Raw genomic sequence first — 10,980 nt, forward strand, 5'->3', positions numbered from 1 at the left:
CGCGGGATTGAACCATGGAGTTTGTAGCAGACGTTCTATCGACTACACCACGGGACTGAACGCTGGACTTTGTAGCAGACGTTCTATCCACTACACCAAGGGATTGAACCATGGACTTTGTAGCAGACGTTCTATCGACTACTCCAAGGGATTGAACCATGGACTTTGTAGCAGACGTTCTATCCACTACACCGCGGGATTGAACCATGGAGTTTGTAGCAGACGTTCTATCCACTACACCACGGGATTGAACCATGGACTTTGTAGGAGACGTTCTATCCACTACACCAAGGGATTGAACCATGGACTTTGTAGCAGACGTTCTATCCACTACACCACGGGATTGAACCATGGACTTTGTAGGAGACGTTCTATCGACTACACCGCGGGATTGAACCATGGAGTTTGTAGCAGACGTTCTATCCACTACACCACGAGATTGAACCATGGAGTTTGTAGCAGACGTTCTATCCACTACACCACGGGATTGAACCATGGACTTTGTAGCAGACGTTCTATCGACTACACCGCGGGATTGAACCATGGAGTTTGTAGCAGACGTTCTATCCACTACACCACGAGATTGAACCATGGACTTTGTAGCAGACGTTCTATCAACTACACCACGGGATTGAACCATGGACTTTGTAGGAGACGTTCTATCCACTACACCAAGGGATTGAACCATGGAGTTTGTAGCAGACGTTCTATCCACTACACCACGGGATTGAACCATGGAGTTTGTAGCAGACGTTCTATCGACTACACCACGGGATTGAACCATGGACTTTGTAGCAGACGTTCTATCCACTACACCGTGGGATTGAACCATGGACTTTGTAGCAGATGTTCTATCCACTACACCACGGGATTGAACCATGGACTTTGTAGCTGACGTTCTTTCGACTACACCACGGGATTGAACCATGGACTTTGTAGCAGACGTTCTATCGACTACACCACGGGATTGAACCATGGACGTTGTTGCAGACGTTCTATCGACTACACCACGGGATTGAACCATGGACTTTGTAGCAGACGTTCTATCGACTACACCACGAGATTGAACCATGGACTTTGTAGCAGACGTTCTATCCACTACACCACGGGATTGAACCATGGACTTTGAAGCATACGTTCTATCCACTATTCCGTGGGATTGAACCATGGACTTTGTAGCAGACGTTCTATCCACTACACCGTGGGATTGAACCATGGACTTTGTAGGAGACGTTCTATCGACTACACCACGGGATTGAACCATGGACTTTGTAGCAGACGTTCTATCCACTACACCACGGGATTAAACCACGGACTTTGTAGCAGACGTTCTATCCACTACACCAAGGGATTGAACCATGGACTTTGTAGGAGACGTTCTATCGACTACACCACGGGATTGAACCATGGACTTTGTAGCAGACGTTCTATCCACTACACCGTGGGATTGAACCATGGACTTTGTAGCAGACGTTCTATCGACTACACCACGGGATTTAACCATGGACTTTGTAGCAGACGTTCTATCGACTACACCACGGGATTGAACCATGGACTTTGTAGCAGACGTTCTATCCACTACACCGTGGGATTGAACCATGGACTTTGTAGCAGACGTTCTATCGACTACACCACGGGATTGAACCATGGACTTTGTAGCAGACGTTTTATCCACTCCGCCACGGGATTGAACCTTGGACTTTGTAGCAGACGTTCTATCAACTACACCACGGGACTGAACCATGGACTTTGTAGCAGACGTTCTATCCACTACACTGCGGGATTGAACGCTGGACTTTGTAGCAGACGTTCTATCCACTGCACCACGGGATTGAACCATGGACTTTGTAGCAGACGGTATATACACTACACCAAGGGATTGAACCATGGACTTTGTAGGAGACGTTCTATCCACTACACCACGGGATTGAACCATGGACTTTGTAGGAGACGTTCTATCCACTACACCACGGGATTGAACCATGGAGTTTGTAGCAGACGTTCTATCGACTACACCACGGGATTGAAACATGGAGTTTGTAGCAGACGTTCTATCGACTACACCACGGGATTGAACCATGGACTTTGTAGCAGACGTTCTATCGACTACACCACGGGATTGAACCATGGACTTTGTAGCAGACGTTCTATTCACTACACCACGAGATTGAACCATGGACTTTGTAGCCCCGTGTAAAACGACAATAAACAAATAAACAAATAAACAGAGAAGTAAAACAAGTACATTAGGAACGATCAAGTGGAACTCATTACGAGTGAACACAGCGTTAATAATTTACATTTATATCCCAGCATCGACCTTACGCAAGAAGAGTTCCCCCTGTACCCGATGTTATGGGTGTGACGAAGTTACTGTTCCCATATATACTCTTCAAAACAAGAAACGCAAAAAGGATATTTTTGGCCATAAAAAAAAGAAATTAGCTTACCGAGAGGTGCAAAATGAATAGGTTTAATGTGTTATAGTGTCAGTGACAAATTCCCCGGATCAAAATGATCAAAACAGGGACATGCAAACCATTAGTCGGGAAACACGTACGATTCGGAAAAACGCACCCAGTGCATTAAGAAAAGGGCCCTTGAGCTGCACCCACTGCATTTGCAGCAGGACTATGAATGGCAATAAAGTGAAGTTTTTGTGATTGCCCGGTATCTGCGTCAATCGAACAGTGAAATTCCACAAGATGCCAAGATTAACAGAAGTGCAATGAAACAACGTCAAAGGTCGCTCAAGGGTGTTTAATGTAGCGCCCAGCTCCATCACAAGACTGTATCACATTAGCATGGGTCAACACGTGATCGGTCAAGGTCGGGACGACCAAGAATAACTACTCCCGCCCAAGACTGCTACATCCGACTGCGCCACCAACGTGAAAGGGCGCCCACAGCCAACTCAACTGCATCCAAAATACCCCGACTGCGCGGAATCTCCGACCAGACCGTACGAAACCGCTTAAGAGCAGCAGGTCTACGAGCAAGACGTCTTGCTCGACGCGCCATATTGAGTCGACAACATCGTCAACAACGACTGCATTGGTGTCTCCTCACTTGCGACGGGGAGATGTCTGGTTCAGCGACGAATCAAGTTTATTCCTCTATCGAGAGGATGGAAGAGCAGGGGTCTACATACGTCTGGGAGAACGTTACGCCGAAAACTGCGTAAAGGAAGTGGACAGGTTTGGTGGGGGTAGCGTTATGATGTGGGCAGCAGTCTCTCATCATGGCAAGACAGGTTTGGTCCATATCCAGGACAATCTAACGGCTCAAAGTTACATCAGCGAAATTATCCTACCACACTTCCTCTCAATTGCAGCCAACGGCAACGGTGTATTGCAGCAGAACAACGCTCGACGGCATACAACACGGATTACAAGAACCTGTCTACACAACAACAACGTTGATGTTCCCCGGATTTCAACCCGATTTAGCATCTGTGGATTTAATTAGATAGACGGCCACGCCGACATCAACCCAACCCCAGACGTTGCAGCAGTTGGCTTTGGCGTTGCAGGACGCCTGGGCAAACATTCCCCAGGATGTGATTCGCATACTCGTCTCTTCCATGGGCAGGAGATGTCAGGCCGGTATCGATTACAACGGGGGACATACGCGTTATTGATAGTATCTGACCTTCACCTTGGACTTTTCCTATGTACCGATAACTGAGATGACTACAGTCATAAAGCGTTCTCTCCACAACATTTACGGAACTCACATGTTAATAATAGAGACATAACTCTTTCCATAGTCTGCTAAAGTCAGTCCACAATACAACGTCATAAACATGGACACAACACAGTATCAGCATCATTGACACAATGTAACGTCACAACAGTGGGAACAACGCAATCTCATCATCTTGGACACAAAACAGTGTCAACACCATGGAAAGAACACAGTGTCAGCATCATGGACACAATACAATGACAACACCATGGACACAACACAATGTCAGCACCATGGACACAACACTGTGTCAGCACTTTGGACACAACACAAAGCCATCACCATGGACACAACGCAGTGTCAACACCATGGACACAACACAGTGTCAGCACCATGGACACAACACAGTGTTAGCACTATGGGCACAACACAGTGTTAGCACTATGGGCACAACACAATGCCATCACCATGGACACAACACAGTGTCAGCACCACGGACACACCACAGTGTCAGCACCATGGACACAACACAGTGTTAGCACTATGGGCACAACACAATGCCATCACCATGGACACAACACAGTGTCAACACTGTGGACACAACACAGTGTCAGCACCATGGACACAACACAGTGTCAGCACCATGGACACAACACAGTGGCAGCATCATGGACACAACACAGTGTGAGCACCATGGACACAACACAGTGGCAGCATCATGGACACAACACAATGTCAGCACCATGGACACAACACAGTGGCAGCATCATGGACACAACACAGTGTCAACATCATGGACACAACACAGTGTCAACATCATGGACACAACACAAAGTCAACAGCATGAACACAACACAATGTCATCACCATTGACACAACACAATGTCAACACCATGGACACAACACAAAGTCAACATCATGGACACAACACAATGTCATCACCATTGACACAACACAATGTCAACACCATGGACACAACACAAAGTCAACACCATGGACACAACACAATGTCAACACCATGGACACAACACGGTGTCAACACCATGGACACGATGTCGACACCATGGACACAGCACAAAGTCAACAGCATGGACACAACACAGTGTGAGCATCATTGACACAACAGAGTATCAGCCCTATGGGCACAACACAATGTCATCACCATGGACACATCACAATGTCAGCATCATGGACACAACACAATGTCATCACCATGGACACAACACGGTGTCAACACCATGGACACAATGTTAGCACCATAGACACAACACAATGTTAGCAACATGGACACAAGAGAGAACACCGAACGTACCTGAGACCTGCACAACCTGCCGCAGTACAAAGCCAGTATTGTGAGCGGAGCTTCTGTAGCCGCATCCCGTTACACATGAAGTACCCGCATACCGATGGCATTAAGCCTGTGACAACCTCACTCTGTGTGTATACATGTTTACAATTGTATCATGGGCGTCACGTCGACACAGACACTGAGTTTGAACAATAAAGCCTTAAGGGAGTTTGTAACCGACCGTTTGATATTCTGTTAGAGGAGGTGAGTTTGCTTGTGGGTAGGGGGTTGGGGGTGGGGGGTGGGGGGTGTGGGGGTTGTGGGGTGGGGGTGGGGGGGGGGGGGGGGGGTTGTGGGGAAGGTCGGGGGTGGGGGGGGTGGGGTTGATAGGACGGGGGATGGAGATGATGAATGACGGGTATTGTCACCGCCTCAAGGCAATTTCAATCTCCGAAGGTTTTGGGATCCACAGCCCATTCAGTATAGGAATATCCAGCGCTATTCCTATTCTGTTAAAACATTAAATAGCATTTGAAGGTTTTTACTTAAAAAAGAACCCCTACCCTCCCTCCCTTCCACACCTTAAGTCAACAGAAATGTTAATGCTGTTTGGTGTACGGGACACACTCATGTAAATGCTGCTTGTCGTATTGGACTTAAACATGTAAATGATGCTTGTCGTATTGGACTTAAACATGTAAATGATGCTTGATGTGCGGGACAAAAACATGTAAATGCTGTTTGTCGTATTGGACTTAAACATGTAAATGATGCTTGTCGTATTGGACTTATACATGTAAATGCTGCTTGATGTGCGGGACAAAAACATGTAAATGCTGCTTGTCATATTGGACTTAAACATGTAAATGGTCCTTGTCTTATTGGACTTAAACATGTAAATGATGCTTGTCGTATTGGACTTAAACATGTAAATGGTCCTTGTCGTTTTGGACTTAAACATGTAAATGATGCTTGTCGTATTGGACTTAAACATGTAAATGCTGCTTGTCGTATTGGACTTAAACATGTTAATGTTGCTTGTCGTATTGGACTTAAACATGTAAATGATGCTTGTCATATTGGACTTAAACATGTAAATGCTGCTTGTCGTATTGGACTTAAACATGTAAATGATGCTTGTCGTATTGGACTTAAACATGTAAATGGTCCTCGTCGTATTGGACTTAAACATGTAAATGATGCTTGTCGTATTGGACTTAAACATGTAAATGGTCCTTGTCGTATTGGACTTAAACATGTAAATGCTGCTTGTCGTATTGGACTTAAACATGTAAATGATGCTTGATGTGCGGGACAAAAACATGTAAATGCTGCTTGTCATATTGGACTTAAACATGTAAATGATGCTTGTCGTATTGGGCTTAAACATGTAAATGGTCCTTGTCGTATTGGACTTAAACATGTAAATGCTGCTTGTCGTATTGGACTTAAACATGTTAATGGTGCTTGTCGTATTGGACTTAAACATGTAAATGCTGCTTGTCGTATTGGACTTAAACATGTAAATGATGCTTGTCGTATTGGACTTAAACATGTAAATGCTGCTTGTCGTATTGGACTTAAACATGTAAATGATGCTTGTCGTATTGGACTTAAACATGTAAATGATGCTTGTCGTATTGGACTTAAACATGTAAATGCTGCTTGTCGTATTGGACTTAAACATGTAAATGCTGCTTGTCGTATTGGACTTAAACATGTAAATGCTGCTTGTCGTATTGGACTTAAACATGTAAATGGTGCTGGCGTATTGGACTTAAACAGGTATATGATGCTTGTGGTATTGAACTTAAACATGTAAATGCTGCTTGTCGTATTGGACTTAAACATGTAAATGCTGCTTGTCGTATTGGACTTAAACATGTAAATGATGCTTGTCGTATTGGACTTAAACATGTAAATGCTGCTTGTCGTATTGGACTTAAACATGTAAATGATGCTTGTCGTATTGGACTTAAATATGTAAATGGTCCTTGTCGTTTTGGACTTAAACATGTAAATGATGCTTGTCGTATTGGACTTAAACATGTAAATGCTGCTTGTCGTATTGGACTTAAACATGTTAATGTTGCTTGTCGTATTGGACTTAAACATGTAAATGATGCTTGTCATATTGGACTTAAACATGTAAATGCTGCTTGTCATATTGGACTTAAACATGTAAATGATGCTTGTCGTATTGGACTTAAACATGTAAATGGTCCTCGTCGTATTGGACTTAAACATGTAAATGATGCTTGTCGTATTGGACTTAAACATGTAAATGGTCCTTGTCGTATTGGACTTAAACATGTAAATGATGCTTGTCGTATTGGACTTAAACATGTAAATGATGCTTGATGTGCGGGACAAAAACATGTAAATGCTGCTTGTCATATTGGACTTAAACATGTAAATGATGCTTGTCGTATTGGGCTTAAACATGTAAATGGTCCTTGTCGTATTGGACTTAAACATGTAAATGCTGCTTGTCGTATTGGACTTAAACATGTTAATGGTGCTTGTCGTATTGGACTTAAACATGTAAATGCTGCTTGTCGTATTGGACTTAAACATGTAAATGCTGCTTGTCGTATTGGACTTAAACATGTAAATGGTGCTTGTCGTATTGGACTTAAACATGTAAATGATGCTTGTCGTATTGGACTTAAACATGTAAATGCTGCTTGTCGTATTGGACTTAAACATGTAAATGCTGCTTGACGTATTGGACTTAAACATGTAAATGCTGCTTGATGTGCGGGACAAAAACATGTAAATGCTGCTTGTCGTATTGGACTTAAACATGTAAATGCTGCTTGATGTGCGGGACAAAAACATGTAAATGCTGCTTGTCGTATTGGACTTAAACATGTAAATGCTGCTTGTCGTATTGGACTTAAACATGTAAATGCTGCTTGACGTATTGGACTTAAACATGTAAATGCTGCTTGTCGTATTGGACTTAAACATGTAAATGCTGCTTGATGTGCGGGACAAAAACATGTAAATGCTGCTTGTCGTATTGGACAAAAACATGTAAATGCTGCTTGTCGTATTGGACTTAAACATGTAAATGCTGCTTGTCATATTGGACTTGAACATGTAAATGCTGCTTGTCGTATTGGACTTAAACATGTAAATGATGATTGTCGTATTGGACTTAAACATGTAAATGCTGCTTGACGTATGGGACTTAAACATGTAAATGCTGCTTGTCGTATTGGACTTAAACATGTAAATGATGCTTGTCGTATTGGACTTAAACATGTACATGCTGCTTGTCGTATTGGACTTAAACATGTAAATGATGCTTGTCGTATTGGACTTAAACATGTAAATGCTGCTTGTCGTATTGGACTTAAACATGTAAATGCTGCTTGTCGTATTGGACTTAAACATGTAAATGCTGCTTGACGTATTGGACTTAAACATGTAAATGCTGCTTGTCGTATTGGACTTAAACATGTAAATGCTGCTTGATGTGCGGGACAAAAACATGTAAATGCCGCTTGACGTATTGGACTTAAACATGTAAATGCTGCTTGTCGTATTGGACTTAAACATGTAAATGCTGCTTGTCGTATTGGACTTAAACATGTAAATGCTGCTTGTCGTATTGGACTTAAACATGTAAATGCTGCTTGACGTATTGGACTTAAACATGTAAATGCTGCTTGTCGTATTGGACTTAAACATGTAAATGCTGCTTGATGTGCGGGACAAAAACATGTAAATGCTGCTTGATGTATTGGACTTAAACATGTAAATGCTGCTTGTCGTATTGGACTTAAACATGTAAATGCTGCTTGTCGTATTGGACTTAAACATGTAAATGCTGCTTGTCGTATTGGACTTAAACATGTAAATGCTGCTTGACGTATTGGACTTAAACATGTAAATGATGCTTGTCGTATTGGACTTAAACATGTAAATGATGCTTGATGTGCGGGACAAAAACATGTAAATGCTGCTTGTCGTATTGGACAAAAACATGTAAATGCTGCTTGTCGTATTGGACTTAAACATGTAAATGCTGCTTGTCGTATTGGACTTAAACATGTAAATGATGCTTGTCGTATTGGACTTAAACATGTAAATGCTGCTTGTCGTATTGGACTTAAACATGTAAATGCTGCTTGACGTATTGGACTTAAACATGTAAATGATGCTTGTCGTATTGGACTTAAACATGTAAATGCTGCTTGATGTGCGGGACAAAAACATGTAAATGCTGCTTGACGTATTGGACTTAAACATGTAAATGCTGCTTGTCGTATTGGACTTAAACATGTAAATGCTGCTTGTCGTATTGGACTTAAACATGTAAATGCTGCTTGTCGTATTGGACTTAAACATGTAAATGCTGCTTGACGTATTGGACTTAAACATGTAAATGCTGCTTGTCGTATTGGACTTAAACATGTAAATGCTGCTTGATGTGCGGGACAAAAACATGTAAATGCTGCTTGACGTATTGGACTTAAACATGTAAATGCTGCTTGTCGTATTGGACTTAAACATGTAAATGCTGCTTGTCGTATTGGACTTAAACATGTAAATGCTGCTTGTCGTATTGGACTTAAACATGTAAATGCTGCTTGACGTATTGGACTTAAACATGTAAATGCTGCTTGTCGTATTGGACTTAAACATGTAAATGATGCTTGTCGTATTGGACTTAAACATGTAAATGCTGCTTGATGTGCGGGACAAAAACATGTAAATGCTGCTTGTCGTATTGGACTTAAACATGTAAATGCTGCTTGTCGTATTGGACTTAAACATGTAAATGCTGCTTGTCGTATTGGACTTAAACATGTAAATGCTGCTGGGCGTATTGGACTTAAACATGTAAATGCTGCTTGTCGTATTGGACTTAAACATGTAAATGCTGCTTGATGTGCGGGACAAAAACATGTAAATGCTGCTTGTCGTATTGGACTTAAACATGTAAATGCTGCTTGTCGTATTGGACTTAAACATGTAAATGCTGCTTGACGTATTGGACTTAAACATGTAAATGCTGCTTGTCGTATTGGACTTAAACATGTAAATGCTGCTTGATGTGCGGGACAAAAACATGTAAATGCTGCTTGTCGTATTGGACAAAAACATGTAAATGCTGCTTGTCGTATTGGACTTAAACATGTAAATGCTGCTTGTCATATTGGACTTGAACATGTAAATGCTGCTTGTCGTATTGGACTTAAACATGTAAATGATGATTGTCGTATTGGACTTAAACATGTAAATGCTGCTTGACGTATGGGACTTAAACATGTAAATGCTGCTTGTCGTATTGGACTTAAACATGTAAATGATGCTTGTCGTATTGGACTTAAACATGTAAATGCTGCTTGTCGTATTGGACTTAAACATGTAAATGCTGCTTGTCGTATTGGACTTAAACATGTAAATGCTGCTTGACGTATTGGACTTAAACATGTAAATGCTGCTTGTCGTATTGGACTTAAACATGTAAATGCTGCTTGATGTGCGGGACAAAAACATGTAAATGCTGCTTGACGTATTGGACTTAAACATGTAAATGCTGCTTGTCGTATTGGACTTAAACATGTAAATGCTGCTTGTCGTATTGGACTTAAACATGTAAATGCTGCTTGTCGTATTGGACTTAAACATGTAAATGCTGCTTGACGTATTGGACTTAAACATGTAAATGCTGCTTGTCGTATTGGACTTAAACATGTAAATGCTGCTTGATGTGCGGGACAAAAACATGTAAATGCTGCTTGATGTATTGGACTTAAACATGTAAATGCTGCTTGTCGTATTGGACTTAAACATGTAAATGCTGCTTGTCGTATTGGACTTAAACATGTAAATGCTGCTTGTCGTATTGGACTTAAACATGTAAATGCTGCTTGACGTATTGGACTTAAACATGTAAATGGTGCTTGTCGTATTGGACTTAAACATGTAAATGATGCTTGATGTGCGGGACAAAAACATGTAAATGCTGCTTGTCGTATTGGACTTAA

The 10,980-nt window shown here is 42.0% G+C and overlaps 1 protein-coding gene across 1 annotated transcript in view; it reads right to left on the minus strand.

The window, feature by feature from the left end:
* The window catches only part of LOC125379322 (non-muscle caldesmon-like), a 32,000-nt gene extending 26,901 nt beyond the window's left edge, over window positions 1-5,099 (minus strand). Inside the window, exon 1 of the mRNA XM_048395626.1 lies at window positions 5,000-5,099. The gene's annotated coding sequence lies outside the window, so the exon portion shown is untranslated. The remainder of the gene's footprint in view (window positions 1-4,999) is intronic.
* Window positions 5,100-10,980: the final 5,881 nt, after the last annotated feature.

The sequence above is a fragment of the Haliotis rufescens genome, unplaced genomic scaffold, assembly GCF_023055435.1.
Source record: "Haliotis rufescens isolate VD_foot unplaced genomic scaffold, xgHalRufe1.0.p SCAF_14, whole genome shotgun sequence".
NCBI classification, from domain to species: domain Eukaryota; kingdom Metazoa; phylum Mollusca; class Gastropoda; order Lepetellida; family Haliotidae; genus Haliotis; species Haliotis rufescens.